The sequence below is a fragment of the Neocloeon triangulifer genome, unplaced genomic scaffold (genome assembly GCF_031216515.1).
Source record: "Neocloeon triangulifer isolate White Clay Creek 2 clone unplaced genomic scaffold, ASM3121651v1 ptg000012l, whole genome shotgun sequence".
NCBI lineage: Eukaryota > Metazoa > Arthropoda > Insecta > Ephemeroptera > Baetidae > Neocloeon > Neocloeon triangulifer.
In genome coordinates this window covers 13,409,938-13,424,641 of record NW_026775554.1, presented here as the reverse complement: position 1 = coordinate 13,424,641, position 14,704 = coordinate 13,409,938, and the positions used below count along the sequence as shown (strand labels likewise).

Here is a 14,704-nt window from a genome sequence, read left to right as displayed (position 1 = left end):
ATATGCATACTGTGCAAAAATTTAATTTATTTTGGATTAAAATAAGACTCATTGATAATTTTGGAATGGGCCGATGCACTGAAAAAATGTAAAACCGAAGGTGAAATAAAATAATTAAATTAATACCAGATAAATAGTAAATAATAAAAGTATTAAAGCTGTAAGAATCATTCCTGCAAATTGTGTTTGTATAGTACAATTAAACTGTTTAATTTATATTAAAAATGATTACAAGAATTTTTTTATTGCTTTTATCATCCTACATGAAAGTTATATAAAAACAGTGCGTTTGTTACACCGAGAAGGCGTAATTATGCTTTATTAATTCTGCTCTCGATCTACATCTGAATCGAGGATTCCCGCTGTGATCACTGTAGCGCACTCACAGCATGTAATTACTAATTAGCATGAGTGTGTTGCACCAGGATGAAAACGAGAAACAATTTCCGCGTGATGCATCTCTTGCGGTTTTTCTAATGCCGAACGAATCGGAACTAATTAAATCTCAAAGTTTATCGCCGAATGTGGAATGTTTTGCATTATTTCCATTGTTACACTCGGCGCCTAATTAGACGCATGCGAATTCTCACGGGGCGGAGATACAAAATTAACTAATCGGCGAGTGCGTGCCCGTCTAACTGTTTCGTATCTTACGTGAGTGCAGTTGGGAAAAATAAAATTAAAGACTTTTGCTGTGGGGCAATTATGCAATTTTTATCGCGGCTCGAGCGTTGCGGAATTGTACCGGCGCGCTAATTGTTTCCACATAATTAGTTGCACTTTTCACACCACGCGGCCGAGTAGGATCCAAATTTTGCAAGCGTCATTCATCATTCTGGTACAATGAGGAATGGATTCATTTCAGCAAAGTGGGCTAAACGGGTTGCCCTAAGCAGCTGCAAGTGCACTTTTGTCCGAGTAATTTCACAAGTAGTGTCATTGCGACCAGCAGTTTATTAATAATGGAGGATGACTTTGGGAAATAATAATACTGCATTACCGCTAATTCTTTTTTATCCCTCTCTTCTCTTAAGAAACTGAACTTGAACCGCAAATTTTCATTCATGCCAATTAAAGCATTTATAATGCATAAAATTTAAAAAAAAATTAATATTTTAAATTGCATTCGTTGATTGTTGCTAATGATATGCGTTTGGTGGTTTTGAATTAGGTGCCCGCGGAGGTGAAATGTTAAAATAGAACTAATCGAGCATAAATCAGAGATGCGCATCGCTGCTGGGCCCAAATAAATTGGTGCATTTCTCATTTGGCGGCCACAAGTTATGGAATGACGCGACCTGTCAAATATCAGACACGATTTCGAAAATCACTTTCCCACCTCCACCCAGGGACAGGGCCAAGGTGTGGTGTACTTAAATAACTAGTTTCTCGAGTAACTGATAAATTTTTTTCTCCTGTACAGGTAAATCTGAACATCGATCTCACGCCAATAAATATTGGAGCACTCGTGGTGAGAGATTCGTCTATTTTTTGCCTTGCAACTAAAACCAGCTTTTCGACCACACACATAAATTATGAGCTCCTAACATATCACGGATGAGGTTTGGTTAAATTTAAAAATCGTGTGAAACTGCTATTAATGGCGTAAGTCGTTAAAACTAAACTTGATGGAAAGTGGAAAGCATTTTGACACAGTGTTATTTTTTTTAAATTATAACTATTGTTGCTGCTACATGAATTCATCACTATGAAATTATGAATTTTCAGGCACAATTTTGAAGGAAAACAACACAATTTGTTTTATGAATGAAGTCAACAGGACTTTAATAGCTTTAGGAAATATTGATAAATGTCAGCAATCAAATTTTCGTGAGCGGGAGAATAAAAATTAATTTGCATTTCTGAGGTAAATAATTCCACTGCGCCTTTAACTGTTCTTACAATAAGAAAAGTTCTAATCAAGAAGCTTAAATCTTTTGAGAAAGTAAATCGAAACTGCACAATGCAGCAGCTCCCGTTCATTTCCACGCAACCATTCTGCCGCATTCCTTCGCCAGGATTAATTTTCACACTTTGTCCAGTTGTTCTTACATAGTTTGCTGGTGCGCACTCATGCGTCTGTTGGTGCAAAGCCTCTTTATCTTCGGTCTGGATGGGCGTCGAGCGAATGCACCAACTTTTTGTTCCGAATCTACATGCGTGCAGAAAAACGGTACCGCAAATACTGCAGTGGTCATGCAGGCGGTCATGCGGAAAGAACTGGCTCCAAATTGATCATGAGAATCAGCAGGGACTTTTGTGCCTCTCCTATCAGCAGTTCCGCACAAAAAATACTGACGTTTTTGACGCAATTTCCGATCAAGTTGAGTTTAGATTTTTTGCTGAACCGCACAGAGAGATTTCTAAAGTGTTATTAAGTTGAGTCTGCTGATTGTTGAGTTCTCAAAGGACATTCAAACCGCGAGTATGAGTTTCTCTGGCTTTTTGTGTGCCTTTTTGAATTGAGTTCGGTGTGGTATACTCCGGTGCCCATAGAATGATTGATTGGAAACGCGGCGTGTAAATAGAGTGCTGCGCTAATTGTACCATTCAGTATGGCACTGGCTAGAAAGAAGGTCTTTGTAAATTCAGGCAGCTCGTTCTTTTGATGAGTTAAGCTTTCACGTTCGTCCAAGACGTGAATGACATGATCTAGTGAAATGAAATTAAAAAGATTAAGTTTTGGAAAATATTTATAATAAAAAATAGTCTGCAATAAATGTAAAATTTTTATCGCTATTTTTAAAAGACTAAATTTTACTCTTTATCTGTGAATTTATTTCCCTAAAACTTGCAACTCGTCACCTTTTTTTTCTTCTTAAATCAAACATTTTTTAGTCCACCATTCATGATATTATGGACACTGAAAAAGTTTTCCTTACGAGGATTTCAATATCAATATTTAAACCCACGGCTTAAACTCTTATAAACAACGTATTTTATTATTACCGAGCTCAACGGTTATGAAATTTAAAATATTTTTAATGTTCTTCTCCACCCTGTTTGCTCACATGAAGAAGACATTAATGAATTCAAGCCTCTCTTTCTCGAATAGTTAAACTCTCTTGGTCCTGAATGCGTCTTGCATGTTTCAATCTCACGAGGCATTACGCCGCTGTAATAACACAATTCAAGGGACCGTCTCAAAGTGTTGATGGATGGATTGATGAGTGCATTGCTACGGCGACGCCCGACTATTTTTATTTTAAAACACTCGCCTTTCGAGTTGCGCTGGAGGAGGCGGTGGTGCTCATTGTTCGCCGCAGACACAAAGCATCGAGCACACCTCACTTTGCGTCCAAGCAGACTATTTTAACATAAGGTCAGAGACGCCCAGCTCATGCCATTGACGGATAATTAATGCGACATCTCAGACGGCGCATGAGCTAATTAGCCGCTCAACTTGCTTGCGAATTAATTCAAAATTTTTGCTGCGAAGCACAAATAGCACGACAGTTTTGGGCTGAATGCAAGTTCTACTGCTGTGAAGCAAATCGGGCCTATAATTGACCTCTGAATTTGCTAATTGGAGTGTGCATTCACGTTGACGGAAAATTTCTAGTTAAAAGCAAGTTTAGTTAGACCTAAAATAATTCATGTCAATTTAGTTACATTTATTTAATTTATTTTCATTGCTTCATTGTTTGTAATAAGAATTTTTTTAATTAACTTTTTTTAACTTCCAGATTGGCGACACGAGAAATCGTGATATTCAAGAAAGACACAATTAGTGTGGTGACGTTGTTGAAACTTTCTGCATTCTAATCAAAATTTCACCAATCTTTGCTTAATTAAGTTATGGCTCATTTGGAATCCTGAGAGATTTTTACGACTGTATTTTTTTCTAATATGAATAAAACCCTAATGGGACTAGACGTTCATACGTTTCTAAATCCATCTCTGCCTTTTTTATTATTCATTTCAGGTTCGGCCGAATGCGTTTCCCTAATTATATTACGGGCTGTAGGTCGTTATTTATATTTCGCCTTAAAGACCTTCTTTCATCAGAAGGTCTGACGTTAATGCTCACCCCGGTTTGCGTTGCGCGAATTATAATTATTACTCCAGTTTGTAGAAAGCGCAAGTTTTGGCGTCGAAAGTAGATAGACAGGTGTAGCTGATTCAGATTCCCAGGCTTGGAACAAACGCACTCAATAATACGGGGCGTGAATTGGGCAAAAAGAAGCAGAGCGTTCACTTTCTTTGTGCGTCACCAAGTGCAGGAAATGAAGTTGATAATCAGGTCTCTTCTTCTCCACATTAATTTTTTCTTCAGGCGCGTGAAAATTGAAAGTAAACACGATAAATCAGGGCGTTGGTGAAGTGACGATTCATTTAAAGATTTTTGTTTCGGGCAAAATGAGAGCGGATTAAATTAATGGTTTGCCTCTTTCAAAAGGGCATCCGCTGAAAGTGACACGATTTTGTACAAAAGGATCACTTTCATTTTGTATTTGTTGTTTTGGGATTTTATGGCTTTTCTCTGATTTGATTTCATTTTTTCACCTGATAGAGAAACTTAGAGAAACATCTCAAAAATTTTCTTGTAAAACGTTTAGCATATTTTATTTTTGGCGCTCCATTTAAAAAGAAATTTTTAATTTTATGACTTAGTTAATATTTTGACCGTCATTAAAATATTACACGGATTTAGAAACAAAAACCCAAAATTTGCTGAGAAAAGATAAATGAATTTGAATATTATGATAAATTTCCTTGGTATTAATAATAAAATGATTCTGAGAAAAGCCAAGATATTTTAGATAAATTTTTTATGAAGCAAAAAATTCACGAGACACGCACAAGAACCACAAAAAGTGATTTATTTGTTTTTCCATTGCATTCCGAGATGATTCGAAAATAAATTAGCCACAGCGCAGCGACAAGCGGAGCCGACAGCATAATAAATTAGCCAACTTAATTTGCACCGTGTTCAAACGCTCTTGGTTCGGATGGCGTGAATCGGAATCGCACTCTGGTCATTTATTAAACCTTCGCCCATCTCACGCGTGGAAATTAAAACCAAATCAAAGTGGCCATTAGTGCGTGAATCTGCTCTCCGCGGGCGCAGCTGCTGCGCCGCGAAGGAAAAAAAATCGGCGCTCTAATGAAGCGGCTCTCAAACGAGAAAGAGAAGAAGATGCTGCCCGTACCTGCTCGGTGAGGTCGACGAACTGCTCTTCGAGTGACCGCCGCCGCACCGCAGCCGCGATCTCGTAAATTTATCTCGCTTTTAGACGGATTTCACGTACGGCGGAGAGAGAGAGAGAAAATCGCCACTCATGCAACCAGATGATCCATCTCGGTCTTTTCGCGTAATCTTCGTCCGACAGCCAGATGTCGTGCTGTTGGATTATGTGCGAAAGGCTCTGGTGGAACGCCCGTGAAATTCCCGCAAAGGTCGGCGGTAATGGGCCGTGATTGCCTCAAAGCGAGTATGTAACTCAAGCTTGTGAACTCGCATAGACGTCGGAGGAACGACTTGAGAGGAAAATTGCTGCTGATTTTCAAAGATGATAACACGACAATAATCGAAAGTTGCGTGCAGTCAATTTAGCGAGGCATTTTTTGTTGCAAGATAATTATGTTTGTTGCTCAGGATTTTTGTTAGATTTACCCAATTTTACGTATTAAAATTTTGTCAAAAACATTTCTTTTACAAAGTCTCCTCAATTGATTGCACTGAGGTTTTGAAACATCTATACTTTTGAAGAAATTTCCAGAGCATGAGTAAATTGTTACATCACTTTCAAATAAAAAGTAAAAAAGGGTTGAATATTCCATTGAAATAATTTCAATGTCTATAATTTTTAGGTCAAGAATGTGTCAAATACGTTAATACTCAATAATTATAAAATAAAAACATTCTTCTTTCCATATTCAGTAGAATTCAAGCTGACCATTGCCTCATGACTGATTATTGTGCGCACTTCATTGGCTTTTCGATGTCATTAATAGTAGGACGTGCAGCGGCGTGGATGTCAGTGTCTTGCGTTGTGCAAGTGACAATCCAAGCGCACGCAGGTTACGTGTGAATTTCTTGCGGTTGGCGGAAATTTTAGAGGCACTTTGCGTGAGGGCAAGAAAGAAATATGGGCAGCGGGTACGTACTTGTGGTTGTGTATGATGCAAATTGACACTGACACCGTGCGACGAGCGACATGGACACTTGGAAAAAAATACGTTAGCTTTTGTCACCTTCAAGATCTTTGGTGGAGAATTTAGCAAACGATAAATTGGTGTTATAACAATATAATGTTTTTCTTAAACATAAGCAATTGATTAACTAAATAATAATTCAAGTTGAGTTCCACTGAAAAAATATTGGAAAAATAAATAAATATGGCACAAGAAATCAAATACGATTTGAATAAATTTAAACTTTTACTTAAATTGATTCAATATCGAAACAAATATTTTTGCAATGTTTATGCTTAATTACAAAAATTACATGCCTATTGATAAATAAAAAATAAAATGCTGTTTAAAATCTTTGTCTTTTTGTTCAGAACAATTATATAAATCATAAAAAAAATTGTGCTTGAAATTTCTTCTTTCCAATTTTGGAGTTGGTTGGAAAGATTTAAAGAAGTTTTTTTCTTTCTTGGAAAACCAGCACTAACGCATTCTAATCATTGGAATGCATTCAAATCAGAGAGAGTCCGGAACGATCGATCATCCTTCGACAGAGTGGGTTTGTTTATACTTGGGCGTGGGTGATGCATTCGGATTTATCGCTTTGCCGACACCACGCGCTCTACACTTTTTCACCTCGTAAATCAGAAAAAGTGCGGCGCAATAAATTGAAATAAAATGCACCGCTGGCCTGTAAAGCTCTGGGTGGACCGTCGATTATATTTATTTGTTTCCATCGAGTCGGTGCATCCAAACAAAGCGGCGGACAATCGCGGGCCCCGCCTGCACTCTGCATTTTGCTGAAAGAATGACCAACACGCAAATCATTACAGTCGTTGGATGGATTTGCGTGCATCTCGTGAATAATGCAAATAAAAGCGAGGAACGCCCCGCCGCACGAAACAGCGATAAAAGCGCAAAACTGCGCTCTTGCATCACACTGCAATTCTCGCACGAGAGTATCTCGAGTCCGCCTCTGATTTTGATCGAATAACTGATATCAAAGTGCAAAGTACTCAATTGTAGCAAAATGAACTGATATTAAATAATGGCATTTAAAGTCCAACAATTGTTTCATGTTAATGTTATTCAACACGCTGACTGAAAGAAACGATCAATTTTTTTTTATGGAGTCAACTTTTAATTTTTTTCAGGGGATTTGGTGTAATTAAATAAAATTCTTTTAACAGGTAATTATTTTCATATTCTGATGAGGTATAAAGTATAATATTATTATTTATGATTAACAAAAGTTTACTTTCAAAATCTTGGAGAGAATTTTAAACCCCAAACCCGTTATAGTAAGTGACCAGAAGATCAGAAAAAGTAAAAGTTTAATTTTCACCAACACCAATTACACAAAAATCTGAGGCGGACTTTTGAAAGCCTTCCCTTGTAACAGAATTTTTGTGTGTGAAAAAAATTTCCTTTATACTGCAACCATTTTTCTCTGGTGATGCAACAGAACAAATAGCGCATTTTCCTTTTCTCTCTCTCGCGGCCGATTATTCATATTGTTTCGACAGGGAAATCTGCGTGATTTATAATTTTATTGAAAACGCGATGCAAATAATATCCCCGGCAATGTTCTTTCAGAATGCATTTATTTTATGGTATGAAATGTGTGTAATCGGCCCCTTTCAAGTCCCACGCTCGCAGCCATTGTGTTACATAAGCACTTCTCTTTGTTTTTCTAGCACTTCTCAGCTGAATGGGGACTCGCAAAAAAATCATTCAAATTTCAACAAAGGTCCCATGCATATTTAATAAAGTTATTCAATTTCCACCGCCTTGGCTTTGATTAGCCACCTTTTGAATTCAGGTCAACGCTGAATTAAATATTAATTAAAAATTATTTCGTCGAGTGTCCGAAATGATTTTTAATTTCGGAGCATGGGAATTTCACAGGGCTTAATTAAGAAATTTTATTCTAGCAAATTGTACCTGAAAACTTTTTTATGGTCTATAACAATAAAAAGCGGTACATTCTTGAGAAATAATTTCTTTTGTAACAATTTATTTTGCAAAATTTCTTGTTTCCGTTAATATGTAGGCGTCCTGACAAATTACCTCTCAAGTCGAATCAATTTTTCAAAGTGATTCTAATTTTTAACTCGCGTCGATTTCAAGGTCACTTTGTATATTGTCTGGAGAACAAAACCATTATTATTTTTCTCTCTGTCGAGCATTAAAGAAAAACTTCCTTGCACGCGTTGCGTAAGACTGTTGTATGTTTTTTCCTTCGCGTCGGCGAATAGATAAGATAGGACTGTCGGAGGGGACCATAACAATGAGAGCGTAATTAATGGAGAGAAGGAAGCAAGGTTATAACATTCCACCTGCTGCTGGCTGGGAGACTTTTGATGAACAACTAGGGGGGCGCGTCGGAAAGAGAAAAAAATGAGTGAGCACCTTCGCGGCGGTAATTTTATTCACCCAACTTGGCAGTGATGGGATGAGCTACGACTGTTCCACCGAAACAAAAGCACCGAGAAGTGCAATTAACTTGAGGATACTTGAGCTGGAGAGTTCACGGGATAAGCAAGAGTGCCAAATATGGAAAGCTGCGCAGGTTGTCTGCGTTTTTTATATTTTAATTAAAATTTTGATAATAATTTGGCAAACAAGAAATTATTAAAATTACAAAAATGAAATTTTTTTATTGTTTACTTTACAAAATTGTTTGAATTTTTTTGATGATAATTTGGCAAACAAGAAATTATTAAAATTACAAAAATTAAATTAATCAAGTATTTTATTTTTTATTTTTTTATTGTTTACTTTACAAAATTGTTTGAATTTTTTGGTTTTCTTTATTTTAAATTTTATATAGTAAATTTATCTGTATTTAAAATAAAAATTTTATAATCCTACTTGCATAATACTAGTTGCTTGTTCACTCATTTGCAAGTGATTATATACTTCAAGCAAAATTATTCCATCAGATGAGTATCCTATGAGTGAAATTCAATCTATTGATAGCTAAATAATATATAAATAATCTTAAAGTTAAGCAAAATGAAAAAATATAAATAAATTGTAATAAAATTTGGGCAGAGTTTCATAGGAACGCAGTCAAAAAATATTAGTTTCAATCATGTTTCCCTTGAACTTGTGCTGATATTATGGACTCTCGCACGTAATGGGCACCAGAGTGCAAACGATTAAAATTTCAGATTAAAAATTAGCCGTGCAAATCGCCGGCGTGATGGTCATGCACGCGGGCACCACTGCTTGTATGTGAATAGTTGGAAATATTATTCCGTCAACGCGGCGCGCAGTTTCACGGGTGGCGGGCACGAAAAAGTGATTATTTAGCGGCGGCCGCGACCCCGCCCTTCGACAGATCCGATTCTGCAAGGCTTCAATCACGACTCATCGCCACTACGCATTTTTTTACTTGATTTGGCAGAAAAGAGAGCTAAACACCGCTTTTGCGACGGCGGCACCGCGCAGTTCGTGCGTTCAAATCGCCGTGCAAGGTCAGCCGTTTTGAAGCTAATTATGATATATACAGGCAGGCCAGCAACAATGGAGAGGATCGATGGTGCCAATGCCAAAGGAGACGTGGACAGTAATGACCCGTCATTTCGGGATTTTGGCAGACGAAAGAAGTAAAAGTGAAAAGGTTGGCCTATTTCACCAATTTTCACTTCAAATTTTTTACTTCAACATAATTGTTTTGTCTCTTTTAATTAATTAATACTATTTTATTATCTTCAAAATATGTTAAATTCTTATTTTGAGGATCCTAATTTTGTATTTTTCAGGATTCCTATAGCTCTCTTAAGTCTTATTGGACTTAATATTTTTATTTAAAAATAAAATGAAGTGAATTGAGTCACAATAAAGATTAAAATAAATAGATTATTCAGATACTCAAGTGAGGTTTTAATTTTAACCTTGCCGCACGATCAAAAGCAAATTTTATCTTCGATAAATGCAAAACGTGTCTTAAGATTTAATTTAACTGTCACAAACACAGTTGTCAGATCGTTACTCAACCCTTGCTCTAATTGGTCCGTCCACAAGCTGCACATAAAATGGTAAATTGCAAGTGGAAGTGCTGTCAGGGAAGAGACCTGGCTCTCATTAATAATCAGCAAGAAAATTCCCATCGCGATCTATATTATACATTTCCTGATGGTCTAGATATAAAACGCCGGCATTAATAAATCACAAGACCCGCCGAGAGATGGATTCATTAATAATAATGTGGGCGGTTCGCGAATTCCGAAACAATAGTCGCGCGGCTGGGAACATTCTAATCAGCAGAAAAATCTCCAATCGAACATGACCGTGTACGGCTGCGTGTATAATTTAATGATGCAGCAAATTCTTTTCCAGGGTCCATTATTAAATTCAGTTCAGAGGAAAACAAGGGAAAGTGGCAGGCGCCGCGCGAGTTCAAACAAACAGCCAACTTTTTACACTCTTGTATATTTCTTTTTTATTAGGCTTGGTGTTGGGAAGCAATTTCGCTTTCATTTTGCCATTTTTTGCCCCGTGCCGCGGGTAATTAGCAATAAAATAAATGCACTGCTGACATAATGGGATGCTAATTTGGCCCCGGAACATTTGTAATGATCTTTTTTCCATGTTTTATTAGCGTTAATGATCCTGGGAACTGGGTTGTGACTTTTTGTCTCCAGACGGCAATGTAATTTTTTTGAAACACTTTGTTTCATCAAGTTTAATATTTATATACAAAATTTGGTAATTGTGTTTACTTAAAATAAAAACTGAGCATTGCATGTTTTTTCAATTAACTGCGATTGTGAGTGAAATTTGTAATTTTTAGTTCAAGTACAAAGCATACTAAATTTTCTCAGAGTATGTAACTCCCTTGACAGCTTGGCACTAAAAAATTGCAATTCAGCGTCCAGTTTGTATCTTTTTTTCAAATTGAATTTGCTCGAATAGCCAGTCCAAGCTAATACATAACCAGTCACTTGAGGCGATTTTTGGTCCAAGCTATGGGTACTGCATCTCTTTCGCCCTGGATATTTTGATAAATTATTCATCCAGCAGAGCTGAATTGATTACGATTATACAATCGCAAAAAAGCACAAGATATTGATTTATCGCCGCCTCTCTTGATTCCATTATAATCTTAGCTGCAAGGCTAACAGCTGCTGAGGGCAGCGAAAAAAATTCTTCAACTAAAGTCTTTCTGTGTGGTCATTTGAAAAGCTATAGGAAGAATAATTTTTATTATTTATAAGTTTTCCTTTAAATTTTTCATACAAAAACATAAGCATATAAAAAAAATCATTTCAAATTAAACCCAGGAATTGTAATTTAATCTTTCATTTTATATCAAGCAAATAGTAAACGGCGGATCAAGTAACATATAATCTTTATATCTTTTTTTTGTACTCTGATGTTTTCAATTAAGATTATACTAAGCGCTCGCCGATCGATTTGTGCACATCATAATTTCAATTATTATATTGCATGTCGTTGAAAACATCCTCTTGACCTTCAGCAGCAGAGGACTCACGCAGAGTGAAACATTCGAGAAAGATAAATGCATTATGATGCGATAATGGCGAGCAGGGGATTCTACCAGAGCACGTACGTATTTTGCTATGCAACGATGATGATAATATTCTGCAATTACGTACCCTCATTGCAGCGCAGGGCAATCGTCGACCTGCGGCTCGTGGTGCTTGACCTCCTCTCGCCTGCTCGCAATCATCATCTTTTTCATCGGAAAATCTTGTACGAGTGTTTATTTATAAATTTACAACCAGCAATCAACACGTCCTTGCAACAAAGCAGTTCAAAATATAAACCGGATCGATTGATAGCAATTTTTGTTTTTATTCTTTCTTGGTATGAATGTTTTCCTCTGGATATAATTTTAAAAAGTTTAATGGTCTGGTCAAAGCTGTAAAACTTTTACCAGAAATTTTTGTGTGTAATTTTGTCTCAATGTAAAAATTATCTATTTGTGACAACAAATCGAGGTATTTCTTTTTCAGAATAAGAAATTTCATCAATAAATTTTCCAACTTGTAGGCTGGTTACCAGGAAACAAGTCCTTGTCACCTGAATATTATATTATAGACGATAAAATGATCCTTTTAAAGAGTCTGCTGTTGGTCTACTTGAATAAATAAAGAAATAAACTAGGGCGGAATAGTGGAAACGCCCAGATGATAAATTTGCCTTTGCCAAATGAGCCGAATTTGCACGCCTATTAGTCCGCTCGCAACAAGCACTCAATTTTCAGTCGAAAAAGAAAATAACCACCGAATATTGGATTGTTAAATTCGATTAACATTCTGATCAGCAGGTTTGTTTTGAATGTTTTGGAATACGAAGGCGCCGACTCCCAAGCATGCCTGGCAGTCAAAACAGACAAAAAAAAAAAATAGCGAGAAGGACGTGAGAGGCAAGAGCAGAGTGGCATTAATCACGAAATCGTGGGATATATCACGCAGCGGCAACAATAAACTTTTTATCATTTCCGTCCTGGAAGCGTTTCTCGCGCGTTGGTGATCAGCGGCGCCGTATTTGGGAATGGCGCAGTCAAAATCTCATTCGTTCGCAGCACATCAACCTTTCTTTGATTATTATTCCGGGGCCGCTCTTCCTCCCACTAATAGAAAATTCGCAGGATGTAGAGAATCATCTCTCGGTGGCCATAAAGTTTGGCTGCGGCAAAACTGCATAAAAATCGAATTGTCTTGTTTATAGATTCGTCTTCCGATTTCGGCTTTGGAATGTTTAGAAAGTTTCGAGCAGAATCATGAATGGCAGAACTGGATTGAAATTTTTCATCAATCCAATTATCGCGGACAAACACGCATTGTTCTACATCACTTTTGACTGAAATGAGTTTTATGACAGATTCAAATACCGTGAAAATAATTTAAAAATTTTCAACATCACTCACAAAACGTGACATATCAATGATTAAATGACGCGACAAATGTAATGAATTAATAATTCTTGCGTGACTTTTAGATTGCGATGTTGAATTTTTTTTTATTCTTGATTTAAATTGATCATTTTCTTGTAATTTCTAGCCCACCGATTTTGACCCATGCTAATCAGCGCCTTTCACTTCGGCAGATGCGAGTTTCCATAATTCGATCCCTTCACGAGTTTTCTAACAAAATGCAAATTATTCACGCCAGCGAAAAATCCACTCTGAGGGCGAGCAGACTGATCATTAAATCGGTTGGCCAACAACTGCTTAATCGCGAGCCGATCGAGCGTATTATGGATCTCTGACGTGCTCAATGCGTGCGTTTGATTTAATTCACGGCCAATACTGCGAGCCCTGTAATTACCAGAGATGCGATTAAACCATCCATCACCAGAAAATGTTTGGCTCGATTTCGGACAAGCTCTTATCAGGCGAAAAGAGCAATTTCGGCGGCGATTCGCTTACTTAGCGCAGAGATGGAAACTGGAGATCCTGCTGGGCCCGAAATTTGGAAGAGAAATTCCAATTTTCGCTGGGTGATGAAAAATATTTTCCCTGGTGCAGAGTCATTTATTTTTCTAATCTGCCCGCTGCGAGCAATACCGCTCGCGTTTTGTTCTCCGCAATCCTCTCTCTTTAATTCTGCTGATTCAGTGTCACTCGATTAATTTTTTTCGCACTCTCTCAAAACAGTTAGAGAGGCTGAGATTGGGTTGCAAATCTTTCAAATCTCATCAACGAAAATAGCCGTCATTAAGAAGAAACAGAAATGAGAAGCTGGTTTTTGTGTTTTTCAATCGGCTGAAAATTAATTGCAGAGAGCTGCTGGCGAGATCTAGGAATTTCTTTTCAGAATTAGAAAAAGGAAACTCCCACAGCGCATCATGAAACTTGCGAAACATATTTATAATAAGACGTGCGAGGCTGCAGCTCTTTGCTGGAGATTGAGAGAATTTGCGTGTGCTTTTGGCAATAATTGCTGGCTCACGTTCTATCAGCACTAATGGCGGATAATCAGCGTGCGTGCTGCAGATTTCATTTCGCTCAATAAAATGCAAATCGAGTCCTTAGCTTACAAAGAAAACTTCCATCTTGAGATGTTGAGCAACAAGGATTTTTTATTTTTCCATCAATATCTTCTATCGCATAAAGTTCTTGTTGGTGTAATTTTTTAAGTATTATTATTTCTGTCATGAAGTTAAAATTGCACACATGTTTCGACCCTTTTCACAAGCATGACATTCAATAATTCTTAAAAGAAGTCTTTTAGTGCTCACTGAGTCATAAGAATTGAAGAGAACAAGAATGTGCAATTGAGAAATTGGGATCTTTTATGATTTTCCTAATGCCCGATTTCTCTTCGCCACGGATTCTATGTTCATGATACGGGGGTATTTTCCGGATTTGCACGTTTCTAAGAATATGACTATCTGAAAAGGAATGTTACTTTCAACAAACCATTGCCATTTTTCATACTTGTTTGAACATCTAAATTGGTCATGAGTTTTGTTTTTATAATTTTAATTAAAATAATTTTTCATCTCCATCGTCTGACATTGGCTTTGCCCTTTGCAAATGGAAAACAACCATTGGAAATTGACAAATACGCGAAAGTTTCCATCTTCATCT

General features: G+C 37.1%; 1 protein-coding gene and 1 long non-coding RNA gene across 4 annotated transcripts in view; one reads left to right on the top strand and one right to left on the bottom strand.

Moving 5' to 3' along the window:
• Positions 1 to 14,704, bottom strand: part of LOC132198106 (uncharacterized) — a 48,187-nt gene that overhangs the window by 12,147 nt on the left and 21,336 nt on the right. The window lies entirely within an intron of this gene.
• On the top strand, positions 9,281 to 11,932 carry LOC132197428 (uncharacterized). 2 transcript variants are annotated; one of them, XR_009441849.1, is made up of 4 exons: positions 9,281 to 9,594; positions 9,653 to 9,763; positions 11,627 to 11,712; positions 11,774 to 11,932. It is a non-coding gene; the product is annotated as an uncharacterized LOC132197428 (long non-coding RNA). The 2 variants fall into 2 exon arrangements; XR_009441848.1 differs by having other exon boundaries at positions 11,624 to 11,712.